The sequence below is a fragment of the Rhinopithecus bieti genome, unplaced genomic scaffold (assembly GCF_001698545.2).
Source record: "Rhinopithecus bieti isolate Rb0 unplaced genomic scaffold, ASM169854v2 scaffold_7414, whole genome shotgun sequence".
In the NCBI taxonomy this organism is placed as follows: domain Eukaryota; kingdom Metazoa; phylum Chordata; class Mammalia; order Primates; family Cercopithecidae; genus Rhinopithecus; species Rhinopithecus bieti.
The window spans coordinates 3,150,398-3,170,056 of NW_016806087.1; the positions used below are offsets into that span (position 1 = coordinate 3,150,398).

At 44.2% G+C, this 19,659-nt stretch overlaps 1 protein-coding gene across 9 annotated transcripts in view; it reads right to left on the reverse strand.

The window, feature by feature from the left end:
* ATXN7L1 (ataxin 7 like 1) overlaps window positions 1–19,659 on the reverse strand; it is a 282,375-nt gene that overhangs the window by 166,152 nt on the left and 96,564 nt on the right. The gene's annotated exons all lie outside the window — the stretch shown is intronic.

A 19,659-nucleotide genomic window follows, 5' to 3' on the forward strand; every position in this document is an offset into this window, starting at 1 on the left:
GCTTATTCCCTCGGGATGATAGGGGAGATAAGAACAGACACAGTACAATATGACCCCAATGGCTCTGCATTCTCAAAAGAAGACTGCTACATGGAATCCATTTATGGAGCCAGGGTGGCCAAAACAAACAACCACCCCATGGGAGGGACTCTGTGCAACCCAGGAGCGGTAGCCACGAAGGGCTGACTGCTGTCATTACTGGCAGGACTGAGCTATCATCCTGAGTGGGATTTTAATAAAAAATAGTGGAGTTCCTCCACCTCCTGTTTAACACCCCCTCCCAATGCCTTTCCTGAGAATCACAGCCCAGCAGCTTCTCTTTATTCCTTGACATCCCTTCTGCCTTCAATCCCTGTTCTTTTCCTACTGGGCACCTGGCAGGGTGGACAACCTAGAAGGAGATGCACAGTGCTGTGTACTGCTCTTTCTCCAGCACAGGCTTGGGTCTAAGCCTCGAGCCCTGTCCTTCTCTTCTCTGGAACCAAATCTGAGTCTTGGGACTCACAGGTGGCTTTGCTTTTCTAAGCAAAGTCACTCCTTAGCTTGAAAGAGAGAAGGGGCCTGCACAACTCCTATTGGATGGTAGGCTCCAAGCCCATGGAGAGTTTCTAATGCCCCTTCCTCTACCCAACCATCTTTCTTGAGCCCAATCAGGCTGCACCCCTAGGCCCCAATGGCTGCAGCCCTCCTCATCTTTACACCAAAGGCCCTGTCAATGATTCTTGTGCTTTTCTGAGCCTGGCAAGAGTGTCACTCTGGTGACATTCTTCCCTTCCAAAGGTGGAGCCCAATTCCCTTCCTGTAGTATGTGGGCTGGACTTAGAGACTGATTTCTGATGAACAGAATAGAGTGGATGTAACAGCATGTCCCTTCTGAGACTAGGCCATAAAAGGCGTTTTGACTTTCTCCTTCCCTCTGTTGGGTTGTTGGCTCTCAGGGAAGTCAACTGCTATGCTGTGAGCAGGGCTGTGGAGAGGCCTAAGGTACTGAGCACCAGGAACTGAGGCATACAGTCAACAGCCATGTGAGGGAGTCATCTTAGGAGTGGGCCCTTCAACTCCAGTTAAGCCTTCAGATGAAAGCTTGACTACAGCCTCATGAGAGACTGAGCAGAACCACACAGCTGAGCCACTCCCAGATCCCTGGCCCATGGAAACTGTGCAAGACAACACAGATTTGTTCTAAGCTGCTAACGCTGGAGTCATTTGTTATGCAGCAACAGGTTATTAACACACTCTTCCTACTTTAGGGTAAGGCTCTCGTCTTCTTCTCCCCTTCAATTCCCTTCTTAGGTTCTATTTTCATCTCTTCTCTCTTGGGATGTCTGGTATCCCTGTTGCCCCCTCCACTGACCCGTCCCTCTGTGTCCACTCAGTCCTCACAGTCTCAAGGACTTTTTCCCAAGAAGGGGGAATGGAGGAGGGAGGAGCTCCCCAAGACCTGGGTTTGCAATTCCACTCTTGCCTGCCATCCAGAATGACATCTGGCATTAGGAGAATGACTTTTTGCAGACAGCAGTCTTCCTCAGGCTATGAGGCCACCTCTTGTTTCTAAACCTGTGGGCATAATAACTTCAGCCAGGCCCACAGCCAGCATGAGAAGACTTTGCAAACATCGTGTTCCCCTTTGTATCATATGCTCATCTCCTGTGCCCTTTTTGCTCATCTGCAATTTCTGCAAAAGGTCATGTCTCGTTTCAGCTTTGCCATTAAGTGCATTTGACTCTAGGTGGGAATCCCAAAACTGGATGAAGATGCTATCTGGCTTAAATGCTGCAAGGTGGGCCACTATACTTCACCCCAACCAGCTGTGTCCTGCTAGCGTAGACACCCATGCAGGAGGTGGCAATCTGATAGTCACTTCTTTCATAATTATACACAGGGCAAAATTTAGTTTTTTTGTTTGTTTGCTTTTTTTGAGACGGAATCTCGCTCTGTCACCCAGATTCGAATGCAATGGCATGTTCTCGGTTCACTGCAACCTCCACCTCCCGGGTTCAAGTGATTCTCCTGCCCCAGCCTCCTGAGGAGCTGGGATTACAGGCGCCCGCCACCATGCCCGGCTAATTTTTATATTTTCAGTAGAGATGGGGTTTCACCATGTTGGCCAGGCTGGTCTTGAACTCTTGACCTCAAGTGATCTACCCGCCTTGGCCTTCCAAATTGCTGAGATTACAGGCATGAGCCATGGTGCCTGGCCATAGTTTTTAACTAAAAGCAAAAAAATCCAGATACCTTTTCCATCTGGTCAAATCTTAGTAATTTTTACAAAATTAATCTCAGTTTAATGGAGCAAAGTCAGACATAGATAGATGTCAATTTTCTAGAAGGCTTGGCAAAGATTAAAAAAAACCACACACACACACACAATGGACCTAAGCAGTGGAGTGGACCCCAAAGCAGTGGTTCTCAAAGTATAGTACCAGGGCCAACAGCATCATCTGGGGACCTGCTAGGAATGCACATTCTGGGGCCCCAACCCGGAGCTACTGAATCAGAAACTTGGGGTGGGGGAGCTGCAATTGATTTTAACAAGCCATCCAGGGGATTCTGACACATGACCACAAGTTGTGTATCACTGACTTATAGGATTAAACATCTAAATCATTCATTCAGCCATAAGCTATTGATTGAATACCCACTATTTGTCAGACATGGTGAACTCTGGGGCAATGTGGAGGAATGACAGGGAATGTCTTCCTCAAGGAGTTCACAATACTCCCTTCCCTTGCTTTATTACAAAGCTTGAAAAGAATGCAGGAATCTGAAGACATAATCCAAGGAATGGAAATTATTCTTTATATGTAACTTTTCAATGGACAGGAGGCACATCAAAAAAAATTTTTTTTTTCCAGGAACAATCATACTCTCAAAATAGTAACCTTTCTAAAGTAAGTAAATGTGTGGGTTTAATATATCATGTACAGCTGGCTCAGGCTTTTAGACTTAAAAAAAAAAAGATTATGAGATTCCACCATGAATGAAATGCAGGATTATTTCAAAGATTCACTTAGGTATCTGTCTGTCTTAATGAACAAACTATTCAGTGTTACCATCTTCCTTGAAGTAGGAGTTCTCGCCACCTTCTCTTACAATAAGTCTAGGCCGGGCGTGATGGCTCACACCTGTAATCCCAGCACTTTGAGAGGCTGAGGCAGGTGATCACTTGAGGTTAGGAGTTCGAGACCAGCCTGGCCAACATGGTGAAACCGCATCTCTACTAAAAATACAAAAATTAGCCAGGCATGGTGGTGCATGCCTGTAATCCCAGCTACTCAGGAGGGTGAGACACGAGAATTGCTTAAACTCAGGAGGTGGATGTTGCAGTGAGCAGAGGTGGTGCCACTGCGCTCCAGCCTGGGTCAGAAAAAAACAAAACAAAACAAAACAACCCTAAATAAGTCATAACAGCTCATATGTATTGTGTGCTGGGCTTGGAATATTTCTGTATTCATTAACTCATTTGATCCTTCCCTGATCCTACAAAGTAGATGCTGATCCTACAAAGCAGATGTAGCAAACACATACAGTCTGTAGATGAACAGAGTCTGAAAGAGGCAGAAACAGGAACCCAGACTCATCTCTTAACCCCAGGCAAATGATCCTCCTGTGCTGTCTCTCATCCCCTTTGGGTCATTTTGCTGCTCATTAAACTATTGATTAATTGGGAAAACATAAAAGGAAATACTACTCTCCCCTAAAAGGTTTCTAGTATGAAATCCCTGGCTAAAGCCTAAACTGTGGGACTTATTTTGAAATTTTAAAGTTCATGCTAGATTTCTCCTTCAATACCATAGATAATGAAGAGCTGGCTATCAGCTTCTTATGGTCACCAGCATTAGTAGCCTGTGTAAGAATCTGATCCATGCTCAACAGATCCTGCTTGGAGAAGATGCTCCACATTTTCTCCTTTCTCAGAGTGTCTCAAAGATGCTCATGGACTCACTGGGTCTCAAAGATGCTCATGGACTCACTATCAGAGTAGATGACTTTCCTGTATTTGGGATGAACTTAAACTGATCCAGTCAAGCCTGGCCCCTTGTGACCAAGGATGTCTAGTTAAATCTGGCAGCTGTGGGGTTGAAGAATGTGACCTATGGCCACAGAAGAAATCAAAACTGTCTGGCCCAGACTAGAAACACACTCAACCCTTTGGCATAGGCAGGAGGTGTGCCCAGGAGCTGAGCTCATTCGCCACACAGGCTTATCCTTCATTTACAAAGGAATCACAGGTCAACCATGTTTTGGCAACTAGATCAGGAGCCCTCTTCTACCTATTGCATCCTTGGGCATAACCTGGTGGCTTTATTTATATGTAAGCAACAAATTCAGAGTCCACGTGGGCTGCGTAGAAAACCCTGAATGCATCTCTCAAGCCACTTGCAGTGCATGCAACTCGAAGGAAACTGAAATGTATGCACCTTTCCCACTGACTTTCTGTAATCAAGTCTTTTTAGAACAAAAAGTTCAACTTCCATCTGTTTTTAAGTCAGGGATGCTTGTTGGCTTGTGCTGAGACATTGATTTGATTAGTAGCATTCTGTGGAACTACAGACATGAGATGTTGAGCTCACAAATGTATGATTCATTTCAGGATTTTGAAATGAGAAATGCACCTATCAATGACACAGAAGCTGGGAGATTCTGAGAAAGCATTTCATGCATATAAATGGGACATGTGATGAAAAAATATGCTTATGGTTACAATCCCGAAGCCAGGGACCACCCCACTGTGCTCTCCACCCTCGAGAAGTGACGGCTCCATGGGAAACCGCTGGGATTAGACGATCCTGCGTTTGGACACCCATATGCTGCCTCATTTATCTACCTGTGACAGGGACAGTGCTGGAAGAGAATCAAAAGATGACAAATTGCTTCTGGTTTTAAAGGAGCTGTTCAGGCTGGATGTACACCTAGGGGGAACCAGCTTCCGTGCCAGGAGCCATCACTTCATCCCATTCTAAGGCCACATTTTGGCAAACACCAACCAGCAGATGACTGCTGTCTCCTTTCACCAGTGGATTCAAAGACGCTTGCTCTGAAAGCCTGAAATTCAGTCTTTCTGAAGACGTGTGCAGCAGAGAGCAAATCTGCCCACACACTGCAGTGAGGCAGGACGGCGGGCAGGAAGCAAGGGTTCCAGATGACAGGGATTTTTCCCGTGTTGAGGCAGACAGATAACAGGGGGATGATTTTGCAGGGGAATGACTCCAGAGTAGAGAAAGCATAGTGTCAGTAAATGACCCTAGAAAAGACTGATACAAGTGAGATAAGTGGACAACAATTTCCAGGACACTGGCCACTGGAATCTGCTTCTGGGGATACAGAAGCCCCCAAGATTCTAGCTTTCCTGGGGTTAGGAGGGAGGCTGACTGGGAGTTTCAAGAGGGTCCACCCGAGCAAAACCCAGCCCTACATAAGCCCCTCGCCAGCCAGTGGTCCAGCCAAGGCCATGTATCCATCCAGCTACGAGCCTTGCTGCTTCTCTCCCGCCATGCGTCCTCTCTGGGAATGACTAGGTAATTCAAGGTTAACCCACTCAGTCCTCTGGAGGCGAGCTTTCCTCAGCCAGCCCAGCTTGTGTTTCTTCTCTGCCATGTGCTGAAATTCACAAGGCCAGAGAAGTGCCTCGCTGTGTTTAAGTGTATAGATGCCTTGTGTTCTCCTACACATTGCAGTCCTATTTACTTATTTTATCCTCTTGACAACCTCTGAGACAGGTACTATTATTACCCCCATTTTGAGGTTGATGAAATTGAGGCACAGAGAGATGAGGACTGGCTGAAGGTCATACAGCCAGTGAATAGCAGAGCTAAGGTCAAGCCCAGATAGCTCTTTTCTGGGGTCTGGCTCTTTCAGAACCTTTCTGCTGCCTCTCTGACAGAAAGCTCCTTGAAACCCAGCGGCTGCAGCCCATGTGGGCAATGGCTTGCTCAGGCCTTCCTCCTTCTCCAGTCCATCTCTCTGGAATTCGGTTGGTACTCAGGGCTGGAGTGCAGAGCCTGCAGTCTGAGAAGACAGGCTCATCTCCAAGCCCCTAATCTGTTTCTAAATTCAGGCCAGATGTCCAAACGTTCATTTTATGCTTGTTTTGAACATTCCATCGTGATGCCCAAGGCCGCTTCGTAGATGGTCTCTCTGTTCTCCTTAGTGAGCATCTGACCCCCTCTCCTCACACCTCTTGTCTCTGGAAACACTCTTCCTGCCACCAACTGATGTTCCCTGCCTAACCTCATTACACATTTCAGCTAAAAATGCCTATTTTCCATGTGGCAGTGAGGTATAATTATAGCACAATTTACATGCCAAGGGCAGTGAGGTATAATTATAGCACAATTTACATGCCAAGGCATTTTCAAATTTATCATTTCTAATAATAATCTTGGTGTATAACCACCATACCCATTCCATAGATGGGCAAACAGAGGTAGGAAGTCATAGCAAGGTTGCAAGGGACTCCCAAATTGCCAGATCACTTGAGCCACTTGCATACAATTCTCTCTCCAGATCGCTTTCTCTCAACTTCCTATTCAACAAATTTATCTGTGGCCTGGGAATGAGAGATGTTAACAGGATCAAGTTGTATCTGTGCCTGTACTCCAGCTCTCAGAATACTAATAAGCGACTCTAAGCTTTGGTGGCAAGGACATCAATGCTTAGCTTTCAGTCAAAACCCATCATGAGTAGGTTTACATACATGAAACACATACTTGGAGTTTTGGGTCTGCACAGTTCCCTTACTACCTATTGCAACTAATCAGAATGCTGAAGATATTTACTCCCAGCGTCTGCTGACATGACCATAACTTTTGTTCTGATAGAATCTTTTGGCCAAGAAATGAAAGGGTAGACCAGAACCTACAAGAAGACGAGTAATCTTCCTTCAGAGTTAAAATCGTAAGACTAGTTTTCAAATAGTTATTGCAGAAAGCTTGGGTCCTGTGTAAGGAAGATACGACACAGCTAGAGGATGTATTCGTTGTATGTAAATCTAGAATTAGAAACTGTAAATGCTGGAAGTTTCATGAAAGTAAAATTGTCTCCTGTACTGGGTGCATTTTTTTGCTGCTCTGTGAGCTTTTTTCCCCTCTGGGGTCTCTGTCTGTGAAAATGCAGTTGTGGGGAGTCAGGAATCCTGACTTCTAGTCCCAGTTCCGCCCCTATCACTTGCGTGGCCTCAGGCAAATCACTGAATTTCTTTGAACTTCCAGATCTGTGAAACCAGTATCCGCCAGTGTACCTTACTTAGTTGTTATGAAAATCAAAATGAGTGAGCTACAAGACTGCTTTGGAAACAGCAAGATGCTGTAGAAATGGAAGATATTTCTACAGGCAAATGATCAAGCTCAAAAGGCGGTTGTGAGAACAGAAGCCTCTCAACTGTTTTCAGAGGAATCATCTTCCAGAGACATTGCTGAGAAGTGGCTTTTGGGAGCGTGACCATGGAAGCGTGACCATGCCAGTCTACCTCATGGTATTCAAAAACAGGTGACAGCACACTATTTTGTGTGTTCGCTGTCTCATGTTCGTGCTGGACTCTCTTATCCCACCACTCAGGCAATGCTTGACACATAGTGGGTACACAGAAACGTGAGACAAATTAAAGAATACCAGCCTGAGTATTTTAGTTCCTCGGGCACAGGAAGTTTGTTGGTGGGAAGGAATGGGGGGTGAAGATGGAAAATTTCTGGAAGACTGAGTGTAGGGTGACCTGCTGACTCAGGCCTAAGGGATTTCCCAGGAGAAGATGGTCATTCTACCTGGATGTCCTATACGAATATCCACTTTGCTTCCTCCCAGCCAGCAGGGAATACAGTATCTGAAGAGAAGAAGACTGGTAGAAGGCATATGTGTCTCTGAGCTCCTGAAGAGTGGATCCCTAGGGATTTATAGCCTGGGCATTTTCTTTAACCTTTTTGTCTCCTTAGTTTCAATAGGTGACATCATCTTTTCACCATCAGGAATTTGACAGAATCATGCCCCTTCCATTTTTCCTGCATCAGATTATCACCTCTAAGTTATTTTCCTCATCCTTGCCAGTGACGTTCTGCCACCAGCTGAATCTTCTCCCTAACAGCTCGTGGCATTCCGTGTAAAACTGCAGCCTTTAGCAGGACTTGCACTTGGAATTGCTACAAGTGCTTTGTGCAGGCTTCACCAGAAACACATGCACTGCAGAATTGCTGCCTGGATTAAGATCTGACTGGTGCTCGTAGCAGGGAGATGACATTTTGGGCCAGTGTGGCGATGTGATTAGTTGGGGATTTCCCCTTTAAAAACTTATGGCAAAAGCCTGCCTGAGACAATTCAATATTCATAAATGGAAAGCATAGATGGCGTTTCTGCTCTGCCAAGAGCAATAGCTATTTATCATGGCAAATGACTGAAATAGTTGTACATACAATGCTTTACTCAGTGCTGTAAATTACGGTATACAGAAGATTAAGCTTAAGCCTAATGCTACCCTTGAGCTTCAACAGCTGAGTCCTATAAATGGATACCCATTAAGAGGAGAGAATCTTTTTCCTGGTTACTACTTAGGAGTGTATCTCTATTAAAAGCTTGTGTTAAACATAAATTACCAGGAAGCCTGCCCCTAACCCCAGGCAGACTTTTCCTCAGGGCACTGACTCACATGAGTCACATCTAAATGACACAGTGACAGGCCTGAGACTAGAAGTGTGTGCTGTGCTGACCTCAAGAGGGACAGCAGAGGAATTGGGGGCGGAGGTGGAGGGACTTCACAGAGCACTGAATGACCACTCACTTTCAGCCATTCTGATCTGAGCCCAAGGAGGGACGGAGAGACCCTGCCAGACCTTAAGAAGACCTTTAGAGTTAAAATAATCCTGAACCCCAACCCCTTCAAAGAGAAAGTTTCTTTATCTGTTATTCTGTAAGTATCAAGGAACCATGACCTAGAGCTGAAACTTAAGTTTCCTAGCTAAATTCTGTTCTCTAAGCACTTGCTTCTCAAAGTGGGGTCTGTGGGCCAAAAGCACAGCATCACCAAGAATCATGTCAAAAATAGACCTGGGCTGGGTGCAGTGGTTCACATCTGTAATCCCAGAACTTTGGGAGGCCAAGGCAGGTGGGTCACGAGGTCAGGAGTTCAAGACCAGCCCGACCAACATGGTGACATCCCGTGTCTACTAAAAATACAAAACTTAGCTGGGTGTGGTGGTGGGTACCTGTAATCCCAGCTACTCAGGAGGCTGAGGCAGCAGAATTGCTTGAACCCTGGAGGCGGAGGTTGCAGTGAGCTGAGATCGTGCCACTGCACTCCAGCCTGGGTGACAGAGCAAGTTTCCATCTCAAAAAATAAATAAATATAAAAAATAATAAAAATACAGACCTACTGAATAGCATCAGAATTTGCATTTTAACAAGATTTTTTGGAAGATGTATATGCACAGTAAAGTTTGAGAATCAAAGGAAGAGGGAACAGGTGTTTTATAAAATAATAATTAAAAAAATAAAACAACAGGGAAGCAGGTGTCAAGCAGGGAGGAGGAGCCCCCTGATGTTCTCACTGAAAATTATGACAAACGACAGATCTGATTTATGAAAATAGGTCCTAGTAGTGGATAACAGGATTCTGAGTTCCCCTTTGTCCAATCCTACTTGAGAACACTTTCGGGAACTTGAGAGATAGATTATGAGCTATGAATGAAGTATCACTTGAACTTGAGATGTGCCCCAAAGCATCTCAGGGTGTAAAACAGTGAATCGGCAAAAAGTTCATGCTTCATAAATTAATCAGGGTGCCTCTAATCGCCTATGAATTAGTAGGCTGAGAAGCACTGCCAGTGTTTTGGGCCATGATTTCAATTATTTATTGTGATTACCAGTTGACTGTAAGTGGGTAAAGTAAGCAAAGATCGTTGTGTTATCTGAGAAGATAGAGATCTTGGATAACTTTAGTCTTTAAAAACTAAAGTTCTGTATGCATGTTAAAAACATAGTGGCAATCATTAAACACATAGGTGTTAGAAATAAAGTCTATTGTGACCAAGATAGCAGGGGGAAAAATGGGGACAGGGTAAGGAAAATTGTACTAATCTAATGGAAGGCAGAAAAGGAGAACAAAGAAGCAAATAAAAAGCAATGTAAACAGAAATATAAATTAGAAGTTAGAAATAAGTCCAAATATATAAAGTAATTACAATAATTGTAAATGGATAAAACTCATCTATTAAAAGACAATATCAGATTGGACTTTTATTTTTTTTTTTTTTTTTTTTTTTTTGAGACGGGAAGCTCTTGCTCTGTTGTCCAAGGCTTGGGTGCTAGTGCAAACTGATCTACCGGCTCCTGCAACTTACCGACCTCACTGGCCGTTCAGCAAATTCTCTGCCTCAGACCCCTGAAGTAGCTGGGATTCTATAGAGCACATGATCCCATTAATTGCAAACTGGCTTATTTTTGATTTTTTAGTGAGGGATTGCGGGTAATTCAACCATGGTTTGCCGGACTTTAAAACCGGTCTCGGAAAACTACTCATGAGTCCTGCCTTGGCCTCCCAAAGTGCCGGGATTATAGGCATCAGCCACTGCGCCTGGTCAGATTGGACTTTTTAAAAAGCCAGCTATATACTGCTTTACAAGAGAGACACCTAAAACAAAATGACACAGAAAAGTTGAAAATAAAAGATTAGAAAGAAACAAATGAGGCAAATACATATTGACCCAAAGAAAATTGAATAGCAATGTTAATCAGATAAAATAGAACCTAAGGCAAAAGCATTAATAGGCACAAAGACAACACTACTAAAAAGACGTCACAATTAAGCTTACATGTACCCAACAGGACAGCCTCAAAATTGTAAAGCAAAAGCTGTCAGAGTTACAGGAGAGACTGACACACTTACAACTATCATAGGAGACTTAAAACTCTCTTCTCAGAAATTACAGAGCAAGCAGACAAAAAATGGCAAGAATGAACAAGATTTAAACAAAATAAACAATATATGGAAGCCTGCACACAAAAGAGAGATTAAATAAATTTTCTAATCATACATGATCTAAATTACAAAATATAAAATAAATGTATGGAACTCTGCACACAATAGAGATTATATACATTTTTCAATCATGTGAGACATTTACAAAAGTGGTTCACATGCTAGCTAGTCACAAAGGAAGTTATCATGAATTATAAAATGGATAACCTATAATGTTCTCTGACCACTATAAATTAAACAAGTATCAAAAATAAAACAATAGTAAGGCCACGCCCTCACCACCCTTTACATCCGAAAACTAAAATCGCATTCCTAAATTACCATCTAGCAGTGGTGTGGTTTTTTTCCTATGTGTGGCCTAGCTGCTATAGGACTAGTTAATTTACATGACAATTATCAGGGGTATCTCACAAGAAGCAGGAAACTCCCAGACCACTGAAGCTTCATTATTTTCTATTTTGAACTAAACTCTAAGCCAAAGGGAAAGTGAAGCACCTGACTCCCAGAAGACAAGAAGGGACATGTGTGGGTTAATTATGACCTAGTCATATGGTGCTAGAAGCTGCTCTTGGTACACTGCCCGGCCCATGCCCTGCACTGCCACACTCTACCCATCTCTTTCTGCTCGCCAGTGCTGGGTGGATGACAAGACTGTCCTTGAAGTGTCCCCGGCACCTGGGAAAAGGTGCTATTTAATGGATGTGGCACCTTACAATTAATGGCATCCTGGAATCGAGAAAATACCACAGTTAACTGTTTGTAGGGGACCTTCTGTCTGCTCTTTCACTTCTGAAAAAGCAGTAGGAAAAGCTAAACAGGAGACACAAGGGGAAGATATAGGCCCAGGTATCTCAGGAAAAATGAGCACTTCACCCTAAAAATCCCCCCAATCAAAATCAAAACCAGATGGATGGTTCCTCCCCAGGATGTGCTACCAGCCCAATACAACTCCAGTGCCGGCTGAATAATGAAATAAATATGAAAAAGAAACCCCCTAACGACTTTAAAAGGATGGAACGCAGGATCGTAGTAACATTGATCAATAGTTGTATAGACAAGCGAGGGTTGGGAAGAAGTGGTTAAAAAGAGATAAATGAGGCCGGGCGCGGTGGCTCAAGCCTGTAATCCCAGCACTTTGGGAGGCCGAGACGGGCGGATCACAAGGTCGGGAGATCGAGACCATCCTGGCGAACACAGTGAAACCCCGTCTCTACTAAAATACAAAAAACTAGCCGGGCGAGGTGGCGGGCACCTGTAGTCCCAGCTACTTGGGAGGCTGAGGCAGGAGAGTGGCGGGGAACCCGGGGGGCGGGGCTGGCAGTGAGCTGAAATCCGGCCACTGCCCCCAGCCTGGGAGACGGACAAAAAGCCCCCCCCAAAAAAAAAAAAAAAAAGAGATAAATGAAAGGACCATAGTTCTTCAGCCTCCATATGGGGCACTGGGGAGGGCAAAAAGCCCAGTGGTTTCTTGGTCACAAATACTACAAGCCACAGAGGAGGGCAGCTCTGGGGTACACCCTCTTCCTCTGGCCACCCTACTTGTCTCCTAGGCTGGCTCTGCACTGCCACCATCACCAGTACCCACCTCAAAGAGCAGCTAAGGCAAAGGCTGGCCGTAAGGGCTAGAAGTTCCTCACCACCAATCCCTAGGGACCCATGGGTTGTTGTAAGAATATGACAAAGGCAGCTCAGTCAAGAAAGTGGGAGGAAAATTTTCAAAGGGACACCATCTAGCCCCTGCCTTCTTAAACGCACTGGGAGACTTGATTCATGTTTTCGGAGCTAGTGTCACTATCAGGATGATGCCCAGAGCTGACAAATGCAGGTCATAGGATTAGGGGGTCAGTCAGAGCCAGCAACTTTTTTGTTTGTTTGTTTTTGAGACGGAATCTCACTCTGTGGCCCAGGCTGGAGTGCAGTGGTGCGATCTTGGCTCACTGCAAGCTCCGCCTCCCAGGTTCACACCATTCTCCTGCCTCAGGCTCCCAAGTAGCTGGGACTACAGAAGCCTGGCTATTTTTTTTTTTTTGTCTTTTTACTAGAGACAGGGTTTCACTGTGTTAGCCAGGATGGTCTCGATCTCCTGACCTTGTGATCCGCCCACCTCAGCTTCCCAGAGTGCTGGGATTACAGGCTTTTTTTTTTTTTTTAATTTTGAGACAGAGTCTCCCTCAGTCGCCCAGGCTGAAGGGCAGTGGCACGATCTTGGCTCACTGAAACCTCTGCCTCCCAGGTTCATGCGATTCTACTGCCTCAGCCTCCCCAGTAGCTGAGATTACAGGCGTGCACCACCACACCTGGCTAATTTTTTGTATTTTTAGTAGAGACGGGGTTTTGCCATGTTGGCCAGGCTGGTCTCCAACTCCTGAGTTCAAGTAATCCACAAGCCTCAGCCTCCCAAAGTGCTAGGATTACAGTGTGAGCCACCGCACCTGGCCCCACAGCCTTCTTATTAATGAGTATATGGTAGTGCTCTTTGGTTAAGAGGGTTGCCTCATTTAAGAAGGTGCTTGTTTAAGAAGATTACGTATGGGGTGGAGGCAGCCACTTATAAAGATGAGCAGAAAACCACAGCCATGATGTAAACTAAGCCATTGTTACCTTAGGAAAATGCACCCCTAGAGAAGGCTTTGGAATTTGAGAAAATAATTCAGGGGGAGAAAAGCAAAGTATCTATGATGCTAATAAACAAACAAATAACAGAAACCAAATCTTAGAAATCCGTAGTTCCAGCATGGTAAAACAAAGACAATGGCTGCTTTCTCTGGAAAAAAAAGATTATTTTTTCCAGATGAAGTGGGATTCATCATAGTGAAATGGTTTACTGACTCTTTCATCCTTTATGCCCCCCAATTTATGTTTTCCCTGGACCTATCTATTTCCTATGCGTCTCCTATGCAGCATTCCCAAATTTGCACTCTGTTTTCAGAAGCACCTGGCCCTGCAAAGGAACAAGGGAAAGGTCCTACCCAAACCATCAACGGTATTCCCCGATTCCAGGATGTCATTAATTGTGAGATGCAACATCAGTTTAACAGCACCTTTTTCGGGGGGGGGGAGGCAAACAAACAAACAAACAAAACAGAAAGAAAGCCTAGCATAGTAGCTCTATACATCATGGGAAGAAGCACTTGGGATTTAGAAAAGACATAGCTTGGAAGTATCTTTAGAGATTTGCAGCATCTAGGGGCAAGCCTGCACACAGGTTTCTAGCATGTGACACTCCAGGAAGGAGTCAGTAACTCTCTGTGACCCCAGATAAAGACATAAGAATCAGCTCCTTGAGAATACTCCGAGGGCCTCCCTAAAGAAAATTGACAGTAGAATGCTGTAGCTTACATGGGATTGGGTTCTAGTGTCAGGGTGGGAATCGAAAATCCTGTATGACCAAAACTCCTCTTGAAAGAGTACAGTATACGTAGTATGTGAGACAGTGGGCCCTTCCCATGGCCACTTTCTCCTCCAGGGTTGGGAAATATCTTTGTTTATTTGCTCAGACACCAGACGAAAGGGTGAGCTAGTGTCTAGGGCCATGTTCTTAGGAAAAACATGCATTTTTGTTGTTCTTGTTGCCCACTGCATGTGGCTGAATTTGGATGAGGGCGATGTGACTCCAATGTGAAATAGATGCATTTTTGTTTTTGACTTCAAGACCCCTTGGCACTTTAATGTGCTAATAGCTGCTACGAGGCTCTGGGAGGGGGAATCTGGCACAGTTTCCCAAGGGTATGCATCCACCCAAACCCTTGTTCTTCCTATGGGCTTACTGTTATAGAGAAAGCACTGTTTGGGAGATGCTTCTCTGCTTATGGCTCAGGATAGGGAGAATTCCGAGATGACCTTTTGAATCAACGCTGCTAACATTCCTTACTCAGATTTAAATAAAGCAATGACTGTTATCCAAATTCTCCTCAGTGGATACAGCTCTGAGGAATGGAATGGAGCAGCCTGCATGGCAAGGACACGCCAGTGATGAGTCAGAAGCCAGGGGTCACGTTACAGTGAGAGCCCTCCAGCAATCAGCTGTGGTCAGGGATCAAAGCCATGGACTCCCCACTGCTCACAGAGCAAGGATGTCTCCCTGCATCAGCCTTTCCAACTGCGTCTCAACAGAGTTGGTCATTCTCTTTCAAGCAGCCATGTCTTCTAAATGAATGTACTCGCTTACATGTGGAATTTGGCTTATTCACAACTGGTGAGTCAATTTCCCTTCCTTGCTGGCTTCCTTCCTTCTTTCTTCCAAGATTCTTTTTTTTTTTTTAAAACAAAACAAAACAAAACAAAACAAAAAAACCCCAAGCAAACAAAAACAGTATATTAGGCATTAACTTTTGACATCCAGCACTCCTTGTGTGGACTCAGGGAATTGAATGGTGAGCCTGGCAGGGGTCCTGGCTCCTTGAGAGTGTGAGGTGGGGGAGGGGTGGATAAGTACATAAGCATTTGCACCAGCCACCATAATATGCTAATATTGGCAAAAGCAGACAGGAGCAGAGAAGCACTTGAATTTGGGATAGGAGGCGAGTGGCTCTTCTGCCTGTTTAATCGCACCTGTTTTACATCACACACTTTTTTTTTTTTTTTTTTTTTTATCTTTTGAAGATGGAGTCTTACTCTGTCGCCGGTCTAAAACAGTCTGGAGTGCGTGGCGATCCACACACTGCAAGCTCGCTCCGGGTTTACGCATTCTCCCATGCTCCGCTCCCCAAGTAGCTGGGACTACAGGCGGCCCGCCACCTCCGCCCGGCTAGTTTTTTGCAAGACGGGATTTCCAGTGTTAGCCAGGATGGTCTCATCTCTGACTCGTGATCCGCCCGTCTCGGCATCCAAAAAGTAGCTGGGATTACAGGCTTGAGGCGCGCCGAAAAAAGTCTACTTCCGGCCTTCTTTTTCTCTCTTTTTTTTGAGACACAGTCTTGCTCTGTCACCTAGGCTGGAATGCAGTGGCACAATCTTGGCTCACTGTAATCTCCGCCTGCCAGATTCAGCGATTCTCGTGCCTCAGCCTCCTGAGTAGCTGGGATTATAGGCATGTGCCACCATGCCTGGATAATTTTTGAATTTTTAGTAAAGACGGGGTTTCACCATGTTGGCCAGGCTGGTCTCGAACTCTTGACCTTAGGTGATCCACCCACCTCGGCCTATCCCAGACACTTCTGAGTGTCTACTAGAAGCCAGGAAAAGTGCTCCCTGGTGGGGCTCAGGGGATGCCCAAGGCACAGTCCTAGCCCTCAGGAGCTCACTGTCTAGTGTTCACAGTCACTCTGCTGCACAGTAATCAGTGCTATAGGTCACAGAGATGCAGAGGGCAAAGGAGCCAGCTTACGATTCAGTTGGGTGTCAGCTGAGCTCAGCATACACGCCAATAAACCACTGAGGGTGCTACCAGCCTAAAAATGGTGGCTGTTGGTGAAGCAAAAATGAAGTCATCTGTTCCTGGAAAAAAATCTCAAGACACAAATAAAATTGCCTATTGTCAACTGGCTATTGTCAAGGTCAATAACCCTCAGGTCACTAACTTAGCGACCTCTTCTCTTTCGTCTTACTCAGCCTCTTGGCATTTGACATGATCTATGAAATGCTTTCTTCTCTTGGCTTCCGTGTAGTCATTCTCTGCTACTTTTTCTGCCAAGTCACTGGCCATTCTCCTTCAACCTAACTCTAAATAAATGTTGACTCTTCCCTTTCCAATCTAATCCAATCCAATCTGTCAGCAAATTCTGTCAGCTACATTTCCAAAATAGATCTCGAGTTTATCCTTTTCTCTCCATCTCCACAGCTACCACAATGATCCGTTACCGCTAGCTATGCATTAGCCCCTTCTGGGTCTCCTGGGCTCCACTGCAGCCAGGGTGAGCTTCAGAAAACAAAAACCAGATTATGTCTTTCCCTCACTCAATACCCTCCAGTATCTTAGCACCACACCCAGAATAAAACCCAACCTTCAGACTCTGTTCTACATAACTCTGACATTCTGATCCTTGTCTACTACTCTGAAGCCCTCAAACATGCCTTGTTTGTTTTTGCTCTTCTGTGTTCTCTGCTGGGACACTCTTGTGACAGCTCTTCACATGGCTTGATCATGTATTTATTTGTTATTTAACCCACCAGAACATAAGCCTCAAGAAAACCAGGCCCTTACCTGTCTTGTTCACCACTGTGTCTGCAGCATTAGAACAGTGCCTGGCATACAGCAGGTGCTCAATAAATATTTTTCAAATAAATAAATGAATTGAAACCATGTAACTCTGGAGAATGTAATCCAAGACACTCAGCCTTCAAGAAATAGGCTTTGATGAGATTATAACTAGAAGATTGTTTCAACTAAAAATGAATTCTGGCTGGATGTGGCGGCTCACACCTGTAGTCCCAGAACTTTGGGAGGCTGAGGCGAAAGGATCACTTGAGCCCAGCAGTTTGAGATCATCCTGGGCAACATGGTGAAACCCCCATCTCTTCAAAAAATACAAAAAAAATTAGCCAGACATGGTGGCATATGCCTGTGGTCCCAGCTACTCAGGAGGCTAAGGTGGAGGATCACCTGAGCCTGGGAGGTTGAGGTTGTGGTGAGCAGTGATCGTGCCACTGTGCTCCAGCTTGGGGGACAGAGGAAGACCCTGTATATAAATATATGAACTAAATAATCCTAAAGTTATGAAGATCCTATTCATTTATTTCTAAATTTGAGCTGAACCATTATATCTGCTGTGTGCTTATTTGCAACATTTCTACTCGATTCACAGAAACATGAAAAAAGAGAATTTCGTTGAATACGGAGGAATTTATCTACTCTTTGTGAGTCTCATGGATCTGCTCATTTGTTGGGGATAAACAAGAAACTACAGGTAGAACTTTTAGGAGAACATATGTGGTACCCACTCCATCTCTTCTGCAAGCTTCCTTCTTCTTGCTTTCATGTATTTAAAGGTCTATTTCAAATGCTGTGGTTAAGGCTCTAAACGTATTCCCTATTACCAATTTATTCCTCCTTCTTCCTTCCCTCAAAATTGGTTCAAGTTCTCTGCCTATGCCAATAAGCAGAGAAGATCAGTAGTGTGGATTAAAATGAGAAAGAGTAATGAAGCTCACCTGCCCCAAGCACCTGTTATTTACTTTTTAGCATCCTACAGGGGATGAAAATGACTTTTCTTCATCCAAGTTTAGTTATGGCATTGCAGCGAGTTTGAGACACAAAACATACAACCGATGTAGTAGTTAAGGCACTCTGGAGTCAGACATTGGAATTCTGGTTCTGCCACTTATATCAGCCTGACCTTCAACAAATTTCTTAAGTCCTCCAGGTCTCCCTTTCTTGAGTGTGAGATAAAGATAATACAACCAGATATCCCTTAGGGTGATGGCATGATTAAATAACACATTAAAATGTTTAGCACATAGTCAGTGCTCAGTAAGTGTTTTAGCTTTATTGCTGTTATTTTTATCCTGCATTAGTGGAGTGAAAAGTGGGACCAGGTCAACCTGCTATGTTCTGGACCCAGCATTAACTTTAATTTGAGCAGCAGCAAGTTCAAAATATAAAAACTCGAAGTGAAGCAAAACATAGTCCTACTTAGTCGTAGATTCTCTCGGTTGTAATGCTTGATTTATGGGATAACCCTTCATTAATCAGTCATTCTGTCATTTCTTTGAGAATTTCTTAGGGTCCATCATAAGGATTTCCTTAGCATCTATAGTGTAACTGCACTTTACTAGGGATGGTGGAAAAATGAAATAAGCAAAAACAATAGCAGACATTGTTTCTGATTATAAGGAACTCAAAAGATTATATCAATACCAGGAGTTAATTCTGGATTTGGGAAAGATTGATCAAATTAAAGATAAAAAAATTCTACTAATGAAATAAAGTTTGCACAGATTCACGTGCTCTTGCCAAGTCTGATTAATTAATGCTATCAAACTTGACAAAGAATATGTTCAATGAGAATAATTTCCTTTAATTATTTTATACTTCTGATGTAAAAAAAAATCTAGTCATATAAAAGACAACTAACAATAACAATAACAACAATTTAATGTCAGCAAACAAATCTAACTTAATTGACAAAAAGAAGGTGTTGCTTGCCATTGCCAAACCCCGCGCAATGGCAAGCAACACCTTCAGAAAGGAAGTCTTGGCGGGATAATTAGCAGGTGATGATGCCCCTGACATTTTGGAAAGCCCAGGGGGCACTGACATTGGGAAGGACTAACTCTCTCTGGGGCTCAGAGGCACATATGATTTGTCTCTTCCTCAACCAGAGGTCACCTGAGATAGACAAAATAAAAAAAACAATTGCCGGGAACCTTGGATCCTCATTAATTAGGCTCCCATGTGTAGCACTGCTGAGACATGCTGTTCTCGGTATCCAACCAGCATCAGCATCTGGATGTACACAGAAGGATGGGGTGCCAGCCAGGACATGCCATGCCTCGCTCCAGGGGTGAGTTTCCGCCACTCATTTATTTTTCTGCTCAGCCTCTCAGCTTTAGCTCACAGTTCATTAAATTCTACTGCATCACCATCAACATGAAAAACAGCTACTTGAAGGGCATTCAAAATATAATCAGAAAAGGGAATAAAAAGCCCTCTCTGAGAAGGTGGAAAAAAAAAATCTAATCCTCTCTTGTCTATTGAATGATATCCAGGTTCTCTGGTTCTAAACCTTTTTTTTTTTTTTTTTTTTTTTTTTTTTTTT